Source organism: Myotis myotis, unplaced genomic scaffold (genome assembly GCF_014108235.1).
Source record: "Myotis myotis isolate mMyoMyo1 unplaced genomic scaffold, mMyoMyo1.p scaffold_m19_p_14, whole genome shotgun sequence".
Classification (NCBI taxonomy): domain Eukaryota; kingdom Metazoa; phylum Chordata; class Mammalia; order Chiroptera; family Vespertilionidae; genus Myotis; species Myotis myotis.
In genome coordinates this window covers 33,654,348-33,677,845 of record NW_023416318.1, presented here as the reverse complement: position 1 = coordinate 33,677,845, position 23,498 = coordinate 33,654,348, and the positions used below count along the sequence as shown (strand labels likewise).

Genomic DNA, 23,498 nt, shown 5'->3' with positions numbered 1-23,498 from the left:
AAAGGAAGACATAGCGAATATAATTTTCATTAATTCAACATTAGTCAAGACATTCCATGTATAGTCACTGTGATTTCACAGTAATCACCACCTCAAGAGTGTTATTTGCATTCTATATAAATTAAACATTGCTGAGACTTACATATAGGAGGACCCTTAAGGAAACTCCAATTTTAATGGTGTCACTCAAACAAACAGTTTTCTCATACTGTGAAATGTTGTGAGATATACTAGTAATAGTGCCAATTCATTTGATTCCATCACTATGGCATCCCCTAGAAGAATGTGCACTCTGCCCTTACTTCTAACTTTCTAAATAATCAAGTAGACATATAGGAGAGGCTGGCATTTTTCATTCCTGCAGTGGGCACCCAATTTCATCTCTGCCTTAGCAAGCACCTTGTTTAATGTATTTTTTTGGATGTCAAACTGTAGTGATTTATATTGCAAAACCAATTGGGGTCAGAGGGATTTTATGGGATAAAATGAGAACTGCTTGGAATAACTTGGTTCCTCTTCAGAATTTGACTGAGAAAGGATCTTGCCATCATTGAGCTTGAGTAGGTCAATCTTCTTGGTGCAAAAATACCCTTAGAACTGAACATTTTAGGGTTTAAAAAAAAACCTTCCTGAGAGGGCCACTAGGAGGCATATGGAGGAAAGAGCAGTGACTGCATCCAAGAAAGGGGATGGACTGACTGTAAATTAAGAAGACAGCCACGTGGCATTCAATGGTGACACTATACCTAAAGCTAGCAAGAGGCCCAGCTTCATGAAAGGGTATAACCAGGCTTTTCAAGATCTTCAGAAACATTCTTTGGATAGTCAGATAGGACAGAGAAAGGGTAGAACTTCCAGGGCAGAGAAAGAGGGATCCCAGGAGGGACATTTGGAAAATTAAGCTTACCTGGCTTGAAGCCCAGAAGATGAGTGCTGGAGGCAGTGAGGTGGGAATTGGGGAGAACCTGAGAGGGCCAGAGAACCACCAGGGCGGGTACACATCCCAGGCTAGTTTGAGGGGCAAATGGAGGCTCATGCCAGGAAGGCCCAGGAATGATCTCAGACTCCTATCAGACCCAGCAATGCTGGCCCTCTCCCCCACTGCAGGTTGAGAGACAGAAGTGAGAGCATGAAGCATCCCATGTCTGCAATAAAGACAACCGGGCAAATCATGGTTATCTTAGGACAAGAATACTGTGCTCTGTTAGCTCACCATTTCTAAGCTGCTTATAAAAAAATCTATATTTTGGGGGGAGGTTGGGGGTTAATGGGGGGAATGAGGACACATTTGTAATACCTTAACTAATAATAAAAAAAAATAAAATAAAATAAAAATAAAAAATAAAAAGATTTGTCTGTAACCCCCCCCCCCCCAAAAAAAAAAATCTATATTTTACTTCTTCATTTGTGTGTGTGTTCGTGCTTTTAAAGATTTTTATATACAAAGTTCAGTCTATGTTTGTTAAACTGAAAAGAGAAGGACTTGGGGCCATACTTGGGTTTCGGGGTGGCAGCAGCAGATATAAAATGATTTTAAAAACCATAAATATGCCCTGGCCATGTGGTTCAGTTGGTTGGGCGTTGTCCTGACCACCAAAAGATTGCCTGTTGGATTCTGTCAGGGCACATGCCTGGGTTGTCTGCTTCATCCCCAGTAGGGGGCGTATAAGAGGCAGCCAGTTGCAAGTTATGCTCTCACATCAATGTTTCTCTCTCTCCCTGTCTTTTCCTCCCTCTTTAAAAAAATAGGCTTTTTATTATGCACAGAAAATTGACATATCTTCATGAGATTCAAGTCTTTTCTGATTAGGATCACACTGGCTCCAGTTTCATAGGTGCCCAGGTGACTCCCTCTTTCCTACCCCAGAAATGGTTTTATAGAATTCTAATTTTTAACAGGGTTACAAACTCAAGGCAAATGTCATAGTTTTATTTTACAAAATGTTGATACCCTACATTCAGAAGGAAAGAAATGGATGCAGATGCTCAAATCTAGACTTGAGACAAGAAATGTGATTGAGTAATCTAGTGGTGAAAACCCATGGACATCCCCAACCAAAGCTTATTTAAGCAGCTTTAATTATATAGAGAAAGCAAAAGAGGGAATGAGTATCAAAGTATACAAAGAAATTAGGAAACCAAAATGGAAGCAAAAGTATAGCACACTTTACCTTAGGTCAGGAAATAGTAGAGCAGTGGTTCTCAACCTTGGCTGCACATTAGAATCACCTGGGGCCAAAGCCGGTTTGGCTCAGTGGATAGAGCGTCGGCCTGCGGACTGGGGGGTCCCAGGTTCGATTCCGGTCAAGGGCATGTACCTGGGTTGCGGGCATATCCCCAGTGGGAGATGTGCAGGAGGCGGCTGATCCATGTTTCTCTCTCATCGATGTTTCTAGCGCTCTATCTCTCTCCCTTCCTCTCTGTGAAAAATCAATAAAATATATTAAAAAAAAAAAAAAAAAAAAAAAAAAAGAATCACCTGGGAATCTTTTTAAAATCCTGATTTCTGGGCCTCATCCTCCGGAAATTCTGCTTCTTTGTTATGGGGTGGGGCCACAACATGAGTAACAAAGAAACAGAATTTCCGGAGGATGAGGCCCAGAAATCAGGATTTTAAAAAGATTCCCAGGTGATTCTAATGTGCAGCCAAGGTTGAGAACCACTGTAGTAGAGAATGAAACTATAGTTGAGCACACCTAGTGGCCAGATCTTGGCTTCTAATATCATTCTCCAAGAAAGGAAGCAGGGCTCCTTAGAGAAGTGGCTGATTCTAGGACTGGGGCACACTGAATCCGGAGCATCATACAGTGCCAGAAAGTAAGGAACTGCTCATGAAACAAAGCCACCACAATGATGGGAGTATGTCCAGGCAACAGAGGAGCCAACTGCAAGAGCTTCCAATGGCCAAAGCTGGACCAATTTCAGCAAAAATAATGAAGTGGTATTGAATTATTACCAAAGTACAAAATACATATCCATTAGTCTATAATAATATAAATAAATGATTGAATGACTGAATAAGTAAATAGGGAGGCAGAGGCCTCCAGTCTTGGAGTGGTCCTATGTTGTCTCAGAATGTGGTAGTACTAAGGCCCTACCACCTTGTATTTTGGCACTGGTGGAAGAGAAAAAAAAGTATGTGTTTTTTAAAGGGCACCTGCAGAAAGGCTACCCTCCGGGCCTGATAGCCAAACTGGAGAGACCTAATATTCCATGACATACAATTGGATTACCAAAACCTGAATCCTCTTGGGTCTCTTAAGGGTGAGATATGGCAGGTGAATTGAGTCCTTTTACTTCTGAATTTCCATTGAAACCTCTCCTTTGCCACAGAAAAAGAATGGCCATGTCATGTCAATCAATGTTTTCCCAGGGAGCCAGGATACATAGGGATTCCAAATACCACCTGAAGAAGTCTATAGCCAGATAACCCCACCCAGACCTAGAAATCAGTGCCCAGAACCACCAAAAAATTGAGTGGAGGAGCGCCAGCTGGTGTGCCTCAGTTGTTTGGGCCAAAGGTTGATGGTCCAATCCCCAGTAGGGGGTGTATAGGAGGCAGCTGATCAATGTTCTACCTTCACATCAATGTTTCTCTTCCTCTCCCTTGCACTCTCTTTAAAATTAGTGAAAACATATCCTAGGGTGAAGATTTAAAAACACACACACAGTAATGACAATTGTTTACAAAGTAAAATATAATATGTTAGATGCTGATGAATGCTATGAAGAAAAAGCTGATCAGAATGATGGGGTGCTCTTTTATTTTTATTTTTTAAAATATATTTTTATTGATTTCAGAGTGGAAGGGAGAGGGAGAGAAAGATAGAAACATCACTGATGAGAGAGAATCACTGATGGGCTATCTCCTTCCTGCACAACCCCCACTGGGGATCAAGTTCACAACCTGGACATGCGCCCTGATGGGGAATCAAACCTTGGCCTTCTGGTTCATAGGTCAACTCTCAACCACTGAGCCATGCTGGCCAGGCTGATAGGGTTCTCTTTTAGATAGGATAGTCAAGGAAGGCCTCTGCATTCAGCAAAGACCTCAGTGAAGGAAAGGAGTAAGGTGTGAGGATTTCTGGAGAACAGAACAGGAGGAGTGCAAAGGCCCTGAGGCAGCTACATGCCTAGTGTGTTGGAGCAATACTGAGGCCTGCTTGGCTTTGTCTCCCTCCCTCCCTCCATTTTTCTCCTTTTTTTCCCCCTCTTCCCTCTTTTCTTCCTCCCTCCCTTCCTCTCTTCTCTCTCTTCCTCCCTTTCTTCCTTCCCTTCTTTACTGAAAAAAATGTTTTAATGTTCAGTTTAGAGCAGTGGTTCTCAACCTTCCTAATGCCGTGACCCTTTAATACAGTTCCTCATGTTGTATGACCCCAACCATAAGATTATTTTTGTTGCTACGTCATAACTGTACTTTTGCTACTGTTATGAATCGTAATGTAAATATCTGATATGCAGGATGTATTTTCATTGTTACAAATTGAACATAATTAAAGCATAGTGATTAATCACAAAAACAATATGTAATTGTACATGTGTTTTCCGATGGTCTTAGGCGACCCCCGTGAAAGGCTCGTTCAACCCCTGAAGGGGTCGCGACCCACAGGTTGAGAACCGCTGGTCTAGAGGGAGAATGGCTGGATGTGGTCCTGAGATGATGCTCATAAGCAGGAGTGAGACCTTTAAGACAGAGCCCTTTTGACTTCCATGGTGTTATAGGCAGAGGGACATAATAAAGGCTTGGAGAGCCTGGGGAAGGTATTTTGACTGAAACATTTTTCTTTTTCATAAAAAAAGAGCTTTTTATTTTTATTTCTTTTTTTTGGTATCTTTTTTAAAAATTCAAATACTCACCCTGACTGGTTTGGCTCAGTGGATGAAGCATTGAACTGGGGACTGAGGGGTCCCGGGTTCGATTCTGGTCGGGGGCACATGCCCAGTTGCAGGCTCAATCCCGAGTGGGGGTTGTGCAGGAGGCAGCCAATCAATGATTCTCTCTCATCATTGATGTTTCTATCTCTCTCTCCCTCTCCCTTCCTCTCTGAAATCAATAAAAAAAATATTTTTTAAAAAATTCAAATACCGCCGAAACCGGTTTGGCTCAGTGGATAGAGCGTCGGCCTGCGGACTGAAAGGTCCCAGGTTCGATTCCGGTCAAGGGCATGTACCTGGGTTGCGGGCATATCCCCAGTGGGAGATGTGCAGGAGGCAGCTGATCGATGTTTCTCTCTCATCGATGTTTCTAACTCTCTATCTCTCTCCCTTCCTCTCTGTAAAAAATCAATAAAATATATTAAAAAAAAAAATTCAAATACCCTTCTGATCACCCATGGTTGAAGAACAGTAAGATAATAAACCAAAAGGAAATAGTTATTAAAGATTGGTCTTCAGCCCTGGCTCAGCAGGTTGAGCATCATCCTGTGCACCAAAAGGTCACAGGTTCAATTCCTGGTTAGGGCCCTTACCCGGGTTGTGGGCTTGAACCCCAATAGGGGGCTTGATCCCCAATAACAAGCAGCAAGTTGATGCTTCTCCCTCTCCCTTTCTCTCTCTCTCAAATCAATATAAACATTTTTTTAAAAAGATTGGTCTTGAAACATTATAGCAAATGATGCCACGCTTTTCTATGATCTTGCCGACATAAAACCACAACCACACCTCAGTGGTTACCAAACCATTCAGCAGAGCTTCCTTAACTTTGAGCATTGGAAGCTACCAGTTAGAATACTACTATTTTTTTAAAATATATTTTATTGATTTTTTATAGAGAGGAAGGGAAAGGGATAGAGAGTTAGAAACATCGATGAGAGAGAAACATCGATCAGCTGCCTCCTGCACACCCCCTACTGTGGATGTGCCCGCAACCAAGGTACATGCCCTTGACCAGAATCGAACCCGGGACCCTTCAGCCCTTCAGTCCCCAGGCCGACGCTCCATTCACTGAGCCAAACCAATCAGGGCAAGAATACTACTTTTTTTTTTTTCAAGCTCTGAATAGCTTTAGGGATCTTAGCAAGAGCTGGAGGAACCAGCTCAACCTTGGCATAGTGCCAAAATGTGGCCAATCTACATTTCAAGTAAATCACAACAGCATTTACCAGTGCAGATGCCTTCTCCATGAGGTTACGGACAAACTGGGCCATGGTTCTAGGATGGAAAGTCTGTGGCCTCGGACAACCAGCTGAATGTCCAAAGAGCTGTTTCTTGATATATAAAAATGTCAAAAATCTTTTGTAGAGTCCTAAGACTTCTCTGCTTGTTAGGGCCACATTCTCAAGGAGAGTTCGTTACACCCAGATATTATCACTGAATGTTAAAGATTCATTCTCCCATCAGATACCATAAGCTCTCTTCTTGGTCTCATGACTCTCTAGGCAGCACATGTTTTTGTAAAGGCCAAGGGAATTAGCTTCTTCTCTTCTAAAAGGGCCTTCGCTTTAGGAAATATAACTGGTCATTTGAATCCTGGCTTTACCACTGCTTAGCTGTGTGATTAGGAAAATCACCTACCCTCTATTAGCATCAGTTTTTTTCATCTATCTCAGCGATGTTCAGGTTTTTGTTTATTTTAGGTAGAGCCACTTAAAAAATAAATAGTGCCTGGCCAGCGTGGCTCAGTGGTTGAGCTTCAACCTATGAACCAAGAGTCACAGTTCAATTCCCAGTCAGGGTACATGCCCAGATTGCTGGCTCGATCCCAGTGGGGGCATGCAGAAGGCAGCTTGTCAATTATCTAATCATTGATATTTCTATCTCTCCCTTTCCATTCCTCTCTGAATAAAAATACATTTTTTTAAAGATGAAAAATGCATTAAAAAAAATTAAATAGTGCCCTGGGGTTAGACTCGCAGGGGTGGGCAAACTTTTTGACTCGAGGGCCACAATGGGTTCTTAAACTGGACCGGAGGGCCGGAACAAAAGCATGGATGGAGTGTTTGTGTGAATTAATATAAATTCAAAGTAAACATCATTACATAAAAGGGTACGGTCTTTTTTCTCAATAGTTTTATTCATTTCAAACGGGCCGGATCCGGCCCGCGGGCCGTAGTTTGCCCACGGCTGGGTTAGAGTGTCAGACCGAAGGGTCTCAGGTTTGATTCCTGGTCAAGGGTACAACTTGGTTGCAGGTTCAATTCCCAGCCCTCATCTGGGTGCATGCGAGAGGCAACCAATCCATGTGTCTCTCTCACATGGATGTTTCTCTCCTTACCCTCTTCCTCCTCTAAAAATCAATGGAAAAAAATATCCTTGGGCGCCGAAACCGGTTTGGCTCAGTGGATAGAGCGTCGGCCTGTGGACTGAAAGGTCCCAGGTTCGATTCCGGTCAAGGGCATGTACCTGGGTTGCGGGCATATCCCCAGTAGGAGATGTGCAGGAGGCAGCTGATCGATGTTTCTCTCTCATCGATGTTTCTAACTCTCTATCTCTCTCCCTTCCTCTCTGTAGAAAATCAATAAAATATATTTAAAAAAAATAAATAAATAAATAAATAAATAAATAAATAAATGTGGCAGAGCAAGGAAAGAAACAAAAAGAATGCTTTAAAAAAAAAAAAAATATCCTTGGGCAAGGATTTAAAAATCCTATATAATAAAAGGGCAATATGCAAATAGGCCAAACAGCAGAACGACCAGTTGCTATGACACACACTGACCACCAGGGGGCAGACGCTCAACACAGGAGCTTCCCCATGGTGGTCAGTGCACTCCCACAGGGGGAGCACCACTCAGCTACAAGCTGGGCTGACAGCTGGCAAGCACAGTGGCCCGCCTACACAGCAGCGCAGGAAATGGGCCTAAGCTGTCAGTCAGACATCCCCCACGGGCTCCCAGACTGTGAAAGGATGCAGGCCAGGCTGAGAGACCGCCCCCCCCATCCCCCAGTACATGAATGGCGTGCACTGGGCCTTAGTAAATAAATAAATAAGAAATAATATGCAAAACCTCAATGTATAAATATATAAAAGATACCCTGCTCAGGTTGAAGGGGAGCTTGGGGAGCTCAGATTTCTATCTACTGTGCCTCCTTTTTGTTCCCCCTCCATCCTATTTCAGGCAGCCCCTAGAGCAGCGGTTCTCAACCTGTGGGTTGCGACCCCTTTGGGGGTCGAACAACCCTTTCACAGGGGTCACCTAAGACCATCGGAAAACACATATATAATTACGTATTGTTTTTGTGATTAATCACTATGCTTTAATTATGTTCAATTTGTAACGATGAAATTGGGGGTCACCACAACTTGAGGAACTGTATTAAAGGGTCACGGCATTAGGAAGGTTGAGAACCACTGCCCTACAGGATCTCCACAAACTAGGAACTTCACAGGGTACTGTTTGAAGGTCACTGCTCTACCCACAGGAATTAGCCCAACTTTACCAGGCCCTAGTTTTGATCCCTCATGCTCCAGATCCTCACATTTCTTTAGGTGCCAACAGCCATGCAAGAGAAAGTCCTTCTGCACTTGCCTTTGCCCTATTCCCCAATTTTCATTTCCAATCTGAAGACTTGCCAATTTCCCAAGTGATTGGCAATCAGGAATAATCTTACTCATTAGGTGATTCTCCCTCCCACTCTGTTTTCTTCGCAAGGCCTTAACTCTTGGGAAGCAGTGATGTGAAACTGCCTATGTAAAAGGATTATCCGTGTACTTGAGAAGCACCCAAGGAACTTCACCCACCTGACCTTTCCTTTTAGACTACTGAAGTCATCAGGGCTAGGCACGGAATGGAGATGGGCTGGTCCATCATTGTGCACCAGGAGAAAAGGATCTGAAAGGTCCAAGAGCACTCCAAAAAAATGCATCAATCCAAAAGGGTCAGGCTGAGAGGCAAAACCTTACAATGAGATTACAACGAGAGACAGGAAGATGGGCTGGCTGGCTTGGGAGGAGAAAAGAAGCAGATTCTAAACTTGCTCTGTACAGTATGCCACTAGTCACATGGAAGTATTGAGATGCCCTGTACATGTATAATATACACTGGATGTCAAAGACTTAGAACAAAAAAGGAATGTAAAATACCTCATTTATAATTTTGATATTATGTTTGATCCAATCGAATTTATAATGATTCTGTTTATATTGATATTGAAAATGATAATATTTCATATATATTTGGGTTAAGTAAACTGTATTATTAAAATTCATTTCACCTATCTTTTTAGTTATTTATGTATTCATTTTTTTATTTATTTTAAAATATGGAGTATTTCATGAATTTGTGTGTCATCCATGCACAGGGCCATGCTAATCTTCTCTCGATTGTTTCAATTTTAGTATATGTGCTGCCAAAGTGAGCACCCTTTTTACTTTTTTAGATGTGGCTACTAGAAAATTTTAAATCCCCTTTACAGCTCACATTATTGGGCAGTGGTGCTCTAGACTCTGGCTCTAGACTGGAGAGACGTCCTAAGACAAGGAAACAAAGAAGCAGGGACATTATCAAACCTGAAGCCTTACCTTCAATAAAGAGGCAAAGGTAAAGAGCACACCCCTCTCAGACTTCCTCCTCTCACAAGTAGCTGAGATGAAGTCTCTCTGCCCAGTTTGCTCGGTGCAAGGTTTAACAAGTTTGGGAGGATGCTGAAGGTGGGAGCAGATTCCCTCAGGGCCGTACCCTTTACTGTACGTGGGCCTGGAACCGGCCCCATCACGGACTCCAATATACACTCCAGTGCCCTAGGTTACTTAATTAGGTTCAGTTACATAAAACAGACAAAGCCTTGTGAAAATTAATAAGCAGAAACCTCATTTAAAATGGTGTATGTGGAGGAAGGGCCTCTAGAAGACCATTTTCAGGCACATATCACTCAACATACACTATTGACCCCAACAGGGAGAGGCACCTTGCATCTCTGACAGAAAGTGATACTACTTGTCTACCTCAGCAGGAGGAAGAAAAGATTCCTCCCTGCCCAGTAACAGCTCAGCCAATGGGAGACTTACACAGCTCACGTCAATGACAAGTCACTATACTTTGACCTTTCAGTTTCCTTCAATGGACTTGAGACCTTTTACAACAGCTCCTCCCAAGTCCACAAAAGAGCAGCTTCTCTGGACTTGGGCGGGGTTTGCCATTAGACCTGCATGTTGCATATTGCAATTCTTTGTTGTTTCTGAATAAACACATTTTGCTGGAGAAATATATGGCAGTCTATTTGTTTAAGGTCAACAGCCCAAAATAAAGGTCGCATAAACAAGAGAAAACTTTATTTCTCAAGGAGAAAAAAAATTTGAGAGAAATAATCTTCTGTTTTGTTTTGCTACTGGTTTTTTGATCTTAGTCTATTATATGCAACTGGGCCTAATGAGAAAGGGACACACGGATTTCTAACAGCCATCGTGGACCATGAGAAATGAGCTAATGAGGACAAAGAAGCAAGATAGAGGGAACTTGGGTCCTGGATTACAGAGGAGCTATCATTGGTTTATTGTCTCATGATGCAGGAAGGCCATTAGAGTTCCACATTCCTGGTAGAATAAAATTGAAAAGTGCAGGAGTAAGACCATTTCCTTCTTTTTAAGAGACTCCCAGTAGTACCATACAATGCTCTATATTTCTTTTCCTTTTTTAAAAAGATATATTTTATTGATTTTTTACAGAGAGAAAGGGAGAGGGATAGAGAGTTAGAAACATCAATGAGAGAGAAACATCGATCAGCTGCCTCCTGCACACCCCCTACTGGGGATGTGCCCGCAACCAAGGTACATGCCCTTGACCGGAACCCTTCAGTTCGCAGGCCAATGCTCTACCCACTGAGCCAAACCGGTTAGGGCACAATGCTCTATATTTCATTGGCCAGAACTTAGTACAGGGGATAGGAAATGGTATTTAGATAGGTGAATGGGTGCCTTGAATAAAATCAAGATTCTACCACTGAGAAGAAAGAGGAAAATGAATGTTGGAGTGGGCAATACATTTGTACCCCTTGGGTACATGTTGATGACCTGGATCACTCTGAAAGGACCCTCAGAATGGTTCTGCAGCTTCCAGCATGGGCATGTGGATAAAAGATAAGCCATAGAGCATTGACCCTTCCATCTCCCCCTGGTTCTCACAAATGAAGGGAGCATAGAGCAAATCAAGTCTGTGCACAGGGACAGGTTGAAGACCATCTCTAAAGCAATCCTGCATCAGTAGCAATTGGGTGATTAGGAGTGTGTAGTAGTGATCACTTGTGTCCCATGTTTGACAGGTGTCCCAGTTGGTGGCTTTATTGATTCTTATAACCAAACTGCAAGAAGGGCAGGTGCAGTTGGCCTCAGGGACAGCTGGAGTCACTTAAGCGGCACCGTCTCCCTGCATCATCTGCAACTTTCCTTCCTGCTGCAGACTGGCTTCTGCTCAGCTGGGAATTTGTCTGCCAAATCAGCCTCACATCTACCCCCAAAAAGGAGCTGCATCTTCCTCCCTCTGGATAGAAATTTTTAAAATGCCCAGGGGAGAGTTCTGATTGGTCCAGTGTGCATCACAACCCTGTCCAGACATTAACATTGAGTGGGGTGAGGGGAAGGAGGAGCCTGACTATGGACAGACAAGATAATGCTTTGTAGAAACCTTTATTAAAATGAGATGAAAATACAGAGAAAAAGTTTTGCCCTTTGTTGTAAATTTCTCCCCAATTTGATGTTTGCATTTTAGCTTTATCCATTCAATAAACACTGCAAAGCACTCATTTTGTACTAGACTCCTGTACCCTTTGGTATCTTTCAGTCATGGTAGCAGTTGATTAAGTTACAATTTTTACTAAAGCCATTTCAGTCCTAAAGATATCCTCAGCCTATTGATAGGATTTAGGTATCTCCCGAGTGCTCTCAATAATGTCTATTCTAACTGCTTCTCTCCTTGGTTCCCTTACCCAGATGGCTACTCCCAATTAGTTAGGGGTCCTTGCTGGTAAATAATAGAAATCTGCTTAGCCCTGACCGGTTTGGCTCAGTGGATAGAGCGTCAGCCTTCGGACTGAAGGGTCCTGGGTTCGATTCCAGTCAAGGGCATGTACCTTGATTGCGGGCACATCCCCAGCAGGGGGTGTGCAGGAGGCAGCCAGTTGATGTTTCTCTCATTGATGTTTCTAACTCTCTATCCCTCTCCCTTCCTCTCTGTAAAAAAGTCAATAAAATATATTTTTAAAAAAAGAAGTCTGGCCGAAACCGGTTTGGCTCAGTGGATAGAGCGTCAGCCTGCGGACTGAGAGGTCCCGGGTTCGATTCCGGTCAAGGGCATGTACCTGGGTTGCGGGCACATCCCCGGTGGGGGATGTGCAAGAGGCAGCTGATCGATGTTTCTCTCTCATCGATGTTTCTAACTCTCTCTATCTCTCTCCCTTCCTCTCTGTGAAAAATCAATAAAATATATTAAAAAAAAAAAAAAAAAGAAGTCTGCTTAGGTCAGCTTAGGCAAAAAGGATGACAGAACCTATGGGCATTGGAGAGATTAAAATCTGGACATGAAAGGCTGTAAGGTAGCTAGGTAGCCATTTTCTCAGTTTTTCAGTGTTTCCACCTGCCACCCCCCCCCCCGCCCCCCACCTGGGGCTATGCTGATTATCCCTGCTTTAATGTACTTTCTCTGCAGATTAGCTTTCTTTGTGTTCATGGGGAAGATAGCTGCCTCACACCCCCACCATTCCAAAATGAGTATATACTCCTACATCAAGTACACAGCCTCCCAAGTGCCTGTCCCACCCCCAGATTCTTGAGTAACTGACCTACTTGAGCCAGGGGTCTTCCTCTATGCTTTTTTTTAACTTCACTGAATTTATTTTTTAAAATCATAAAATGTTTATTTATTATTAAGTTATTTTTCTTCTAAAGGGTCTTCCCCTACTCCAGTCAGCTACAGTCAGGGGAATAGAGTCTCAGATGATAACCATGCCCCTAGACCCACCTGTGCAGGGGGTGGGTGAGTTCTCAGAGAATGCTTGTTGTTAGAATCTTTCTGAGAACTTCCTGAGACAGATCCCCAAGTGGGAAGAGAGGAGTAATGAACAGCCAGGACCACCCTTTTTATTTCTTGCCTGCATACTTGGCAACAGTTGGCAGTTGACAATCAACGAATATCTTACCTTGAACAACCCATTCTTTGATCAATGTAATGGTTTGTTTTGGTCCTAGAGAGAGCAGAGGCCTCTAACGCTTAGAGTCCGGGTGATGACAGAAGCAGAAAACAGCTTGGTCATGAGATCATCTAGATTTTTTGTTTTTGTTAATCCTCACTGGAGGATATTTTTCCATTGATTTTTAGAAAGTGGGAGAAACATAGATGTGAGAGAGACACATCAATCACACATTAATTAGTTGCCTCCCACATGCACCCAACTGGGGCCAGGGATCGAGTCTGCAACCGAGGTACATGCCCTTGACCGGAATCAAACCCGGGACCCTTCAGTCCACGGGCCAATGCTTTATCCACTGAGACACACCAACTAGGGCCACCAATATTTTTAATCCCAAAGAACGCTGTCCTCAAAGTGAATTCTCAAGTAGATAAACTAATGTCACTTACGGATTTTGTGACATCATAACAAGAAGAGACATGTGAAAAAATGTTAGTATTATCTCACTCTACAATTTTCCCTTCAGTGATCCTATCCAATTCTATGGTTTTAACTGCCATCTCTAGAAAAGACGCATAAATCTATACTGTAGTCCTCCCCTCTAGACTCAGCTCTATATGTATTTCCAACTGCACTATGTATTGTTATAAATATTCAAAATTCATTGTGACTAAAACAAAACTATCTTTCCCCACAAATTTGCTCTTACCACATTACCAAACAAGCACTCAATGGCATTTCCTTATAACTACTGCCAAGCTAGACGCCTCCCTGCATCCTCTCCATCTGTCCCTTTTGGGTAAACATTCATGTCTTATCTGGACAACTGCAATGAACTCCTCACTATCTTACATTTTCTCTCTCTGTCCTCCAGTCCATTTTCCATGCTAGAATCAGATTATCTTTTTAAAAACATAAGTCCAGACTCTGGCCGTTGTGGCTCAGTTGGTTGAGAGTTTTCCATGCACTGAGAGGTCACTGGTTCGATTCCTGATCAGGGCACATGCTCAGTATAGGGATTTCAGGCTTGATCCCCAGTAGGGATTAATGTTTCTCTCTCTCCCCCCTCTCCCTTTCTCTCTCTAAAATCAATAAAAAACATTAAAAAAAAAATAAGTCCAGTGTTGCTCTCCACATGAAAAGCTCCTGATCACCTACCAAAGCTGCTTAGCAATCAAAGCTCTTAAGATTTTTCTAGCTTTTACTTGTCCAGCTGCATCCCCCATTATGTGCCAGGCATTACACCTCACCTCCTCTTTACACCCTATTAATGTCAATCTCTCACCCTTCTTGAAACAAGTATTTTCCAACCTAGATGCCAGAGTGTATATTCCAGAGCAAGGCATAGGAATGCAATGTGCCATAATGGAGCTATGCGCAAGTGCTAAGGGAGCCCAGAGGAGGAGCATCCATCAGTCTACGTGCTTTGGGAAGAGGAATATTAAGTCCTGAGTAGGAATTGCCAGGTGGAATCTAAGGGGAAAGGATCATCAGAATAAAAGGCTAGGAGACGGAAGGAGCACAGGAGCAGCTTTCAGAGTGTTTAGCATTTCACTGGAGCAGAGTGTGTGTGGTGGGGGAGGGAGGCGGGGGACTGGCAGTTCTGGCCCAGCTAAACTGTAGAGGGGCCAGTACAGCATCTTCGGGGAGCAGCTTCAAGAGATTTGCAGGACAAAGAGATCCCTCTGGAATATAGAAAGAACCTAGCAAAATGCAAAGCTTTGCCAGTAGTTCAGAAGAGAAATGCTGTGGGCGAGAACCTGGGCAGGGAAGGCCGTGGTCTCCCTGAGAGAGTCAGTGAGTTGGATTTAATAAAAAATGGAGGGACGTGGCACTCTTGCATGGGAGAGGTGTCAAGGAGGAATCTGGTTACCTAAATATGAAAGAATATAATGTTTTTATTTAAAGTTTTTATTGTTGACACTATTGCAGATGTCCCTCTTCCCCTCCCCCTTTGCCTACCTCCACCCAGCTCCCGCCCTCTTCCCCCTCGACCCTCACCACACTGTTGTCTGTGTCCCTGGGCTATGCATACATGTTGTTTAGCTAATCCCTTCACCTCCTTTATCCAGTCCCTCCACCCCTCTCCCCTCTGGCATTTGTCAGTCTGTTCAAATTGTCCATGCCTCTGGCTCTATTTTAAAAACAAAATTCAACAGGGTACATTTGAAGATCCAGCTGATTTTGTTAAGCATATTATGAATCAGGAGCATTCCATGGAGCAACTAAATGGGCACTCCAGCCCTAGCCGGTTTGGCTCAGTGGATAGAAGGTCAGCCTGCGAACTGAAAGGTCCTAGGTTCAATTCCAGTCAAGGGCACAAGTCCAGGTTGTGGGCTCGATCCCCAGTGGGGGACTTGCAGGAGGCAGCTGATCCATGATTCTCTCTCATCAAGGATGTTTCTATCTCTCTCTCCCTCTTCCTTCCTCTCTGAAATCAATAAAAATATATTTAAATAAATAAATAAATAGGCACTCCAAGGGGCTGTACAAAATGGAAGGTTCTTTACAGGCAGATGGGTGGGGCAAGGTTACAGTTAGCAGAAGATTATTTTTTAGTCCAGGTGTGTGGTGGGGAGGGAACAGTAAGGGTTTTATCATGCAGATTGCTTCTTCATCCTAAAGGGAGGAGGGGGGGGGGGGGGAGGATGGAGAGGACCCACATGACAGATTACCTCATCAGTGTTGGCCAGAAAATTTTAGACTGGTTGATTAAGATTATATTTCTGGTAAGGATTGAAACTGCAGTTAAGTGAGGCATTAAGTCTAGGTTTGGTATCATGGGCATAAGTGGCACTATTTTGGGCCTGCGATGTTCTTTTTAACAATAAAATGCCTACCCCACTGGAAAAAAAAGTGTGCAAAGCCTCTAGTTTTTGTGCCTGGTGCATGGCAGGTTTTCAAGAGGGTTTAAAGATTACAAACCGTTTTTAATACATGATACGATCTCAGAAATGTGGGATACAAGGGCAGACTACTTACCAGCCTGAAAACCAAGGCCCAGGGCTCCCCGCTCTTCAAGTCAGTGGGGGATGGAGTTGAGATTCCAGACCAGGCCTTTGACCTAAGACCCGAGCCTCCCACAATGCCTGGAGGCCGTTGTAAGAATGTACAGCCTGATATTATGGTGGCTGACATCTTTTAAGCAGGGTATCTTAATTCTCCTCCCCAGAAAGATCCCCAGAAATGAAAGGAAGGTAATCACAATTTTAATGGTACACTGTGACGATCCTGGAGCCGCGATTGGCTGATTCGGGAATTCAATCGGTAGGTAAGCTGGTTGGGTCGGGGAGGGAGGCTCTTAGAGTTGAATAAAAAACCATTAACTTCAGCTCATAGCAAAGACAATGGGGGCCCCTGGTGATTGTGGACACTTAACTTGTAAATGGCAAACAGGAAGGCACCTACGGGTCCTTTGTTATATGCTAATGAAGTGGCTCTGCTCAAACAAAGGCTGAAGGGAGATTAGAGGAGTGTGTTGCCTGTTCCCACACGGGGCTGGCAGTCCCGGACCCGGAATTAGGATGTGTTCCTCTGCCCTACTTGGCCTTGTGACCTAGAGCAAGACCCTGAGCTCCCGGGGACCTCTCTGTTTTTTAGTAAAATATATATAATCAAATCTAGGGGTAGCTGCTGCCTACCGTCCAACTTGGCAACCAGGTCATAGATCATCTGTTTTGCTAGTCAAATCAGCCAAGAACTAAAAGCCTCTAAATAGAGTGGTGTTTGCAGGGAACTTATGAGCACCACACTGAAGCTTTTTCTGCTTTATGCATGTTGTAAATCCTTCCCAAGCATCCATGTTCACGGAATCTGTGGTGGTACCTGATGGGGTCCCTGCCCTCAACGACTGACATTCGGATAGGAGACAGGACACGTGGGTAGACAGAAAGCTGGGTGGGACACGTAGACAAGTAAACTATACAATATGTTAGAATGGGACCCATGTCACACAGACTCCATTGTTACCAGAAAATGGACTGAGCCCGAGTGGGTCGGCCTCAGGCCGGCCTAGAGGGTGTGGGTTCTTGACTCTGTGCAGGAAAGAGTTCACAGCAGGTTTCCAAGTGACTTTGAGGGTGCGTTTATTAAAGCTGGGGGCAGTGAAACAGGGAGGGGCTGGGAGAGAAAAGGGAACAGGAGAGCCGGCTTTGGCTCTTCAGAAATACTATAGGGAAGACATGAGCCCAGGCGGCTGGTTTGGTTCAGAGAAGTAGAGAAAAGGGGCCTTGGAGACAGGTTCGGGGAGTTAGCCCAGGACAAGCTGCCGCTGCCTATTCCTCCTCGGGCTGCAAGCCTCTGAGGTCCCTTAGGGTTTAGGAGTTGCACATCTGTGGGGGAAGAGAGGCAGAGGCTGAAGGGTCAGGAGTGCTCCTGGGAGGGAGAGTGTGAACTAGGTCCTCAATGTGGAGGGTTTTTAAAGGCTGGGAATTTAGGGGAGGTCTTAGGGGAGAATTCAGTCGAATAGTCATCAGCTTCTCCAGGTGTGCCTTTTCATGGTCCGGGTCTCCACTGATTGGTCTTTGCAGCTGGTCCTGGCATCGCCAGCCTGGCTTTGCTGCTTTTCTGAGGCAGGTGCTGAAATACAGCTGAGGCGTAGGTGTTATCTCTAAGGAGGCAACCTTCTGTATCTGGCTGTAAATTCCTCGGCCAGTTTGTTCAGCTATTTGTCTCAGTTTTCCCATTCTACTTGCCAAGGAATTTTCCTAGCTTCTTCTTCTCCTTCCGCCCCATCACAAGAGAGGCACAGAGGTGGGAACAAAGCCCTAAGGGAGCCAGTGGGGCTGGTCTGGGAAGCTTCACAACGATGTGGTCCATGAGCTACAGAGGCCTCCCACTCCTGGCTGATGACTACAAATCAATGGAGGACTCTATACATACAGATTCCTGGGCCCCTGCCCCAGAGACACAGATTTTGTAGGTCTAGGGTAGGGCCTGGGGGTGTCTAGTAAAAACAAACAAACCCAACAATTAGAAAACAAAGTGCCCTGCCTGCCCGGTGCTCCTGTGAAACAGCCAGTTTTGGAGCCTGCTGGTGCAGTGGGTGGACAGGCCCAAATAATCATGGTATTTCAATAGAACCATTGAGGGGTGTTAGTGCTCTGGGGAGGAGGTTTGTGTATAAGCTGAGAGGTTCACCCAGTGAGGAAGGAGGGGGGGCCAGATCCTGAGGATGTGATTGTAGAGGCCAAGGCCAGAAAAAGGCCATGTCCTGCTCAACGAGCAAGAGTGGTTCCGAGCTGGCGGAGTAGACAGAGAAGGGTAGGACATGAGACTGAGAAGGGGAACTTGAGGACAGCTTGTAAAGACTAGCCTTGATTATTATGCTAAGGAGTATGGACTAGATTGTGGAGACACCAGCCAAGGTTATTTTTATACTCATGATAACCTTGATAGAATAATATAAGGTCTTGTAGTTATTGTAGGGATTTGGTTGTCTCTTCCCTCTCTCTCTCTTGTATTAATGAATAATTAAGAATGCAAGTGAATTTCAATCAGCAAATTTAGAGCAGAATAGGAGGAAGCATGTCTTAAAACAACCTCTCCCTTGGCCTGTTGAAATAGCTTTTTGTAATTGGACGCCTTGCTTCAGACTTGTCTGTCTCAGATTGGTCCTCCTTGCTGCTTCTGAAAGGTACTGTTTCTAAAAAGCTTATCACATCCTTGCTTAAACCCTCCAGTGGCCCCCTGTGGTCTCCACACAATAAACTTTCCTGTTAGCCTGGGGACTCAGGGGATTCTGGTGACATAGGACACAAGCATTCATGGTCTGGTGGCATCTTCTTATTGTAGGTGTTTTGTTTTCTTTTGGTTTATGTAAGCTAATTTAAGTTATTTTAACCAAAAAAGAGGGGCAGGGGTAGGGGCAGGGGGGTTTGTTATTATTGTTAAGGAGAGGAGTGTCTCATGAACCTGGAGGTGCAATGGGGCTATATCTCAGAAAGGCACAGGAATAGGAGGTACACAGCAAAGTTGGTGAAGTTTTCTGCCTTTCCTTCTGCCTCAGTGTCTTCCTCCATATTTTCTTTCTGCCCAGCAGACAGCCTGGTTGGCTCTGGGATTGGTGTAAGCAAAAGGTCAAGCAGGACACCCAAGAGAAGGTGAAAATCCCTGCACTGATAAACTTGGCTTCAGAAAAGTTCTACTCTATAATTTTGTGTCTCTGTCTGTTGTTTATCCCCCCATAATTAAAAAAATGTTTTTGATGAATATCTAACACATTCTCATTGGAAAAAATTTCAAACAATGTGTAAGTACACAGAAGAAAACTAAATTTTTTAGAAATAGGTTTTTATTGATTTTAGAGGAAGAGGGAGAGAGTAAAAAAGTTACATCGATGTGAGAGAAAAATATCCATTGGTTGCCTTCGTACGTGCCAACCCACAACCTGGGTATGTGCCCTGCCTGGGAATTGAACCGGAACCTTTGGGTGCATGGGAGGATGTTCAACCAGCTGAGTCACACCAGCCAGGGCAGAAAATTAATTTTTCATACGCCTTCCACTTCCTGCCCTGAGAGTTAAATACTGTTGGGTGCCAAGATTATAGCCAATCTTCTCACCTCTATATGCCTACCTGTTTATACTACTTAATATATTTTGTAGCTTTTTTTGTGTGTCAGTCTTCTAAATTTCTCAGACATTTAAGTTATTTTGCAAATGTTAAGCCTTGTTTCTACGAACAAATTAATTTTAAAATGTGTGTTTCTGTACTTGATTCAGGAAAGTGGATCAGAGCGCCGCTACCTGGAATTGCAAACTCATCTATCTTCAGTGCCCACAGAGACAGCAGAGGGAACATAGAACCACATCCTTGACACTATTATAAATTTTGGTCAACCATTACCCCTTATTTCTTCTCAAGTTGCTTAATGTTTCCTTTTTAAAAAATATTGTTTAAATTAATTTCAGAGAGGTAAGGAGAAGGAGAGAGAGATAGAAACATCAATGAGAGGAAATCATTGATTGGCTGCCTCCTGCACGCCCCCCACTGGGGATGGAGCCCTCAACCCCAGCATGTGTCCAGACCGGAATCGAACCATGACTCTTGGTTCATAGGTTGATGCTCAACCACTGAGCCATGCCAGCCAGGCTCCTTTTTTAAAAAATTTACCATCTGTTATCTCTTCATTTAATTTTTCAAAGGCCTGGACAACTTCAATCTTCAAATTTTTCAAATGTGGATGATTCCAGGTTCCTAAAAAGCTCCAAGCTCCCGTCATCTGGAAGTCTCATAAGCCTGAGTAACTACCTCTCTCAAGTTCTTCAGCTTAAATAATCCCCTCTCTCAGGAGCCCCCATATCTTCATTTGTTTCCCATTGATAGAATTCTCTAGGACCTGGGTTGGTCTCATCCTCCGGGACTCCTGAGACTTCAGACATGTGGGGTATCTGAAGTGGGGGCCAATCCCCAGGAGGGGTCCTCAGGGAATAAATACCACCTCTCATATTTGAGTCATTTTTGCCTTTCCCATAGACTGGGTGACTTATAAACAGCAGAAATTTATTTCTCACAGTTTGGAGGCTGGAAGTCCGCGATCAGGATGACAGCATGTTCAGATTCTGGTGACAGCCCACTTCTGGGTTGCAGAGTGCCAACTTCTTGTTGTACCCTCACATGGAGGAAAGAGTGTAAGAGAGCTCCCTGGAGTTTTTTTTATAAAGGCAGTAACCCCATTCCTAAAGGCTTCACCCTAATGGAATCACCTCCCAAAGATACCTCCCCCCGCCCCACCACCTCCTAATACCATCACAATAGTATTAGAGCTTCACATTAGAATTCCAACATACAAATTATGGGGAAACACAAACATTCAGTCCATAACACCAAAATAAAAGAAAGGAACTTCAGCTATTAGCTCTAATTGCTCCCTTGTCTTCTCGAATACTTTTCTCTGTTGAAATTGTCTTGTAGGGAGCCTACCTGTTTTACAGGGTGGCAGTATTTTATTTCATTTTTTCAGAGTTCAGCTTTTTATTGAATGTGTTACAAAAGAGGTTTAGTAAATAAGACCAAAGCCCATGTCCTCATCAGACTCCTCAGAGTATTTTTTCTTCCATTTTTTCTTCCATTTTCCTCTCCTCAGCAGTGGGGGTGGGGGTGGGTAGGACCTCCTGCTGGTGCAGCACTAGCTGCAGAGGCAGGTCCACCAGCCCCTACCTGGCAGATGAGCCTCCCAATGTTGACATTGGCCAGAGCCTTTGCAAATAAGCCTGGCTAGAAATATTCAACATTTACACCGGCTGCTTTATAATGAGGGTACTGATCTTATCCTCCGTAACCGTCACCTCATCCTTGCGCAGGATAAGGCTGAATGGATACAGGTGAGCTCCTAGACAGAGGCCAAGGTGTGGGCAAGTGCTGCCCTGAGCGGTGCTGGTTGCCAGATGAAGTGAGGGCCTCATCCCAACGTGGCCTTAGCTTCATCAGAGAACCAAGCACCTTACCAGCTGGGAAAAGGGTGTTGTATTGTCAGCTCTGCAGGTCTAGAAGCGTGATATATTTATGCCAACTCACAGGAGACTGTTACATAAACCAAAATGCCAATGTATTACACTTTAGCCACTATACTTTTTTTCTTTTTAAATCGATTTTAGAGAGAGAGCTAGGGACAGGGACAGAAAGAGAAACACTGAAAAAGAGAAACATTGATCTACTGCCGCCTGCACACCCCCTCCAGGCATGTGCACCTGACTGGGAATCCAACTGGAGACCTCACGGTACATGAGATAACACTCAACCAACTGAGCCACACTGGCCAGGGTGACTATACTTCTTTTAAAATTTTTAATTTATTGATTGATTTTTAGAGAGAGAAAGGGAGGGAGGGAGAGAGGGAGATCTGTTGTTCCGCTTATTTATGCATTCATTGGTTGCTTCTTGTGTATGTCCTGATTGGAGAGCGCATCCGCAACCTTGGTGTACTGGAGTGACACTCTAACCAGCTGAGCTACCTGGCCAGGCCACTAGTATATTTCTTAAATACAAATACAGGGTGTCCCCAAAGTATGTATAAACACTTTGAATAATTAATTCCAATGGGTTAAATCTGCAAAGAAAGACCTATCAAGTGAGCTATCAGCTGTTACAGTGTATATACATTTTTTGGGACACCCTGTATACTCATGTTGGTTTAGGGCAGTCAGCGGTTCTCAAACTGTGGGTCGCGACCCCTGAAAATACATCTTGCATATCAGGTATTTACATTACGATTCATAACAGTAGCAAAATTACAGTTATGAAGTAGCAACGAAAATAATTTTATGGTTGGGGGTCACCACAACAACATGAGGAACTGTATTAAAGGGTCTCAGCATTAGGAAGGTTGAGAACCACTGGAAACTCCTTAGCTTAGCATTCAAGGCCTTTACAATCTGGCCTTGAACCAACTTGCTATTGGTTCTCATATGTCATGCATGTACTACCTATATGCAGTTCCCTTTGTCTGGAATGTCCTTTCTGACACTTTCCCAGACAAAACCCATATTTTAATTGAAGGTTCAGATCAAATATTACCTTTTTTCCATCCTTCTCTGACAAACCTTGCCATTACAGCAACTATATTAATTGCTTCCAATTCAAGGGTATTATGGTCCTTATTAGAGTATAACTTATATATCCTCATGCCTGCCTTTCCCATTAGATAGTGAACCCCTTGAGAATCAGAATGCTATTTCATCCAAGGTAACCCAGAGTACAGCACATTGACTAAGCACAAGAATCTCAAAAATGTTGCACTGAACTTATCCATTTGTATTTTCTGCAATTCTTTTCTTTTCTTTCCCAAGTTCCTTATAAAAATTAATTTTGAAAATGGGAGCCTGTCTCAGCTATCTTTAGAGGAAAGGAGGAAAAGGGCACTTGTTCATGCTGGGACTGAGAAAACGCACATCTCTGGGGGGCCAGGGAAGGTGACTACTGTGAAAATGCAAGCGAGGAACCCCACAGGGAGGAGAAAATGCAGTGGGAAAAGCTAGAGCAAAGGACAGCCGTTTCTTTCCACCAGGAAATTTCCTTTTGGGATCTTGTCTTTCCTCAAATCGATTTCTCGTCTCTGTAAAAAAGGGCCAGGCTCCCTGTGTCCTCTGTGTAGGGTCTCCTCCGTGTTTGTGTGCAGTGGGTAGAGGTAGTTTTCGTGATTGAGACTTGTCTCAGGTGGGATACGAAGACTCAGGACAGCACTGGTTGGTGTGGCTTAGTTGGTTGACTTTAGACCCATGCACCGAGAGGTCTCTGGTTTGATTCCCGGTCAGGGCACAGGCCCAGTTGTGGGCTCGATCCCCAGTAGGGGGCATACAGGAGGCAGCTGACTGATGTTTCTCTCCCTCTCCCTTCCTCTTTTTCTAAAATCAATAAAAACATATTTTTTAAAAAAGAAAAAACACCAAAATAATAAAATAAAAAATAAGAAGAATCAAGACAACAGTTTTAGTTCATGGT

The 23,498-nt window shown here is 43.8% G+C and overlaps 1 protein-coding gene, 1 non-coding gene and 1 pseudogene across 2 annotated transcripts in view; 1 reads left to right on the top strand and 2 right to left on the bottom strand.

The window, feature by feature from the left end:
* The window catches only part of MTA3 (metastasis associated 1 family member 3), a 173,161-nt gene that overhangs the window by 11,097 nt on the left and 138,566 nt on the right, over positions 1-23,498 (top strand). The window lies entirely within an intron of this gene.
* Positions 9,196-9,301, bottom strand: LOC118669607. The gene has a single exon (XR_004972059.1). It is a non-coding gene; the product is annotated as a U6 spliceosomal RNA (small nuclear RNA).
* Positions 21,058-22,608, bottom strand: LOC118669439 (annotated as a pseudogene).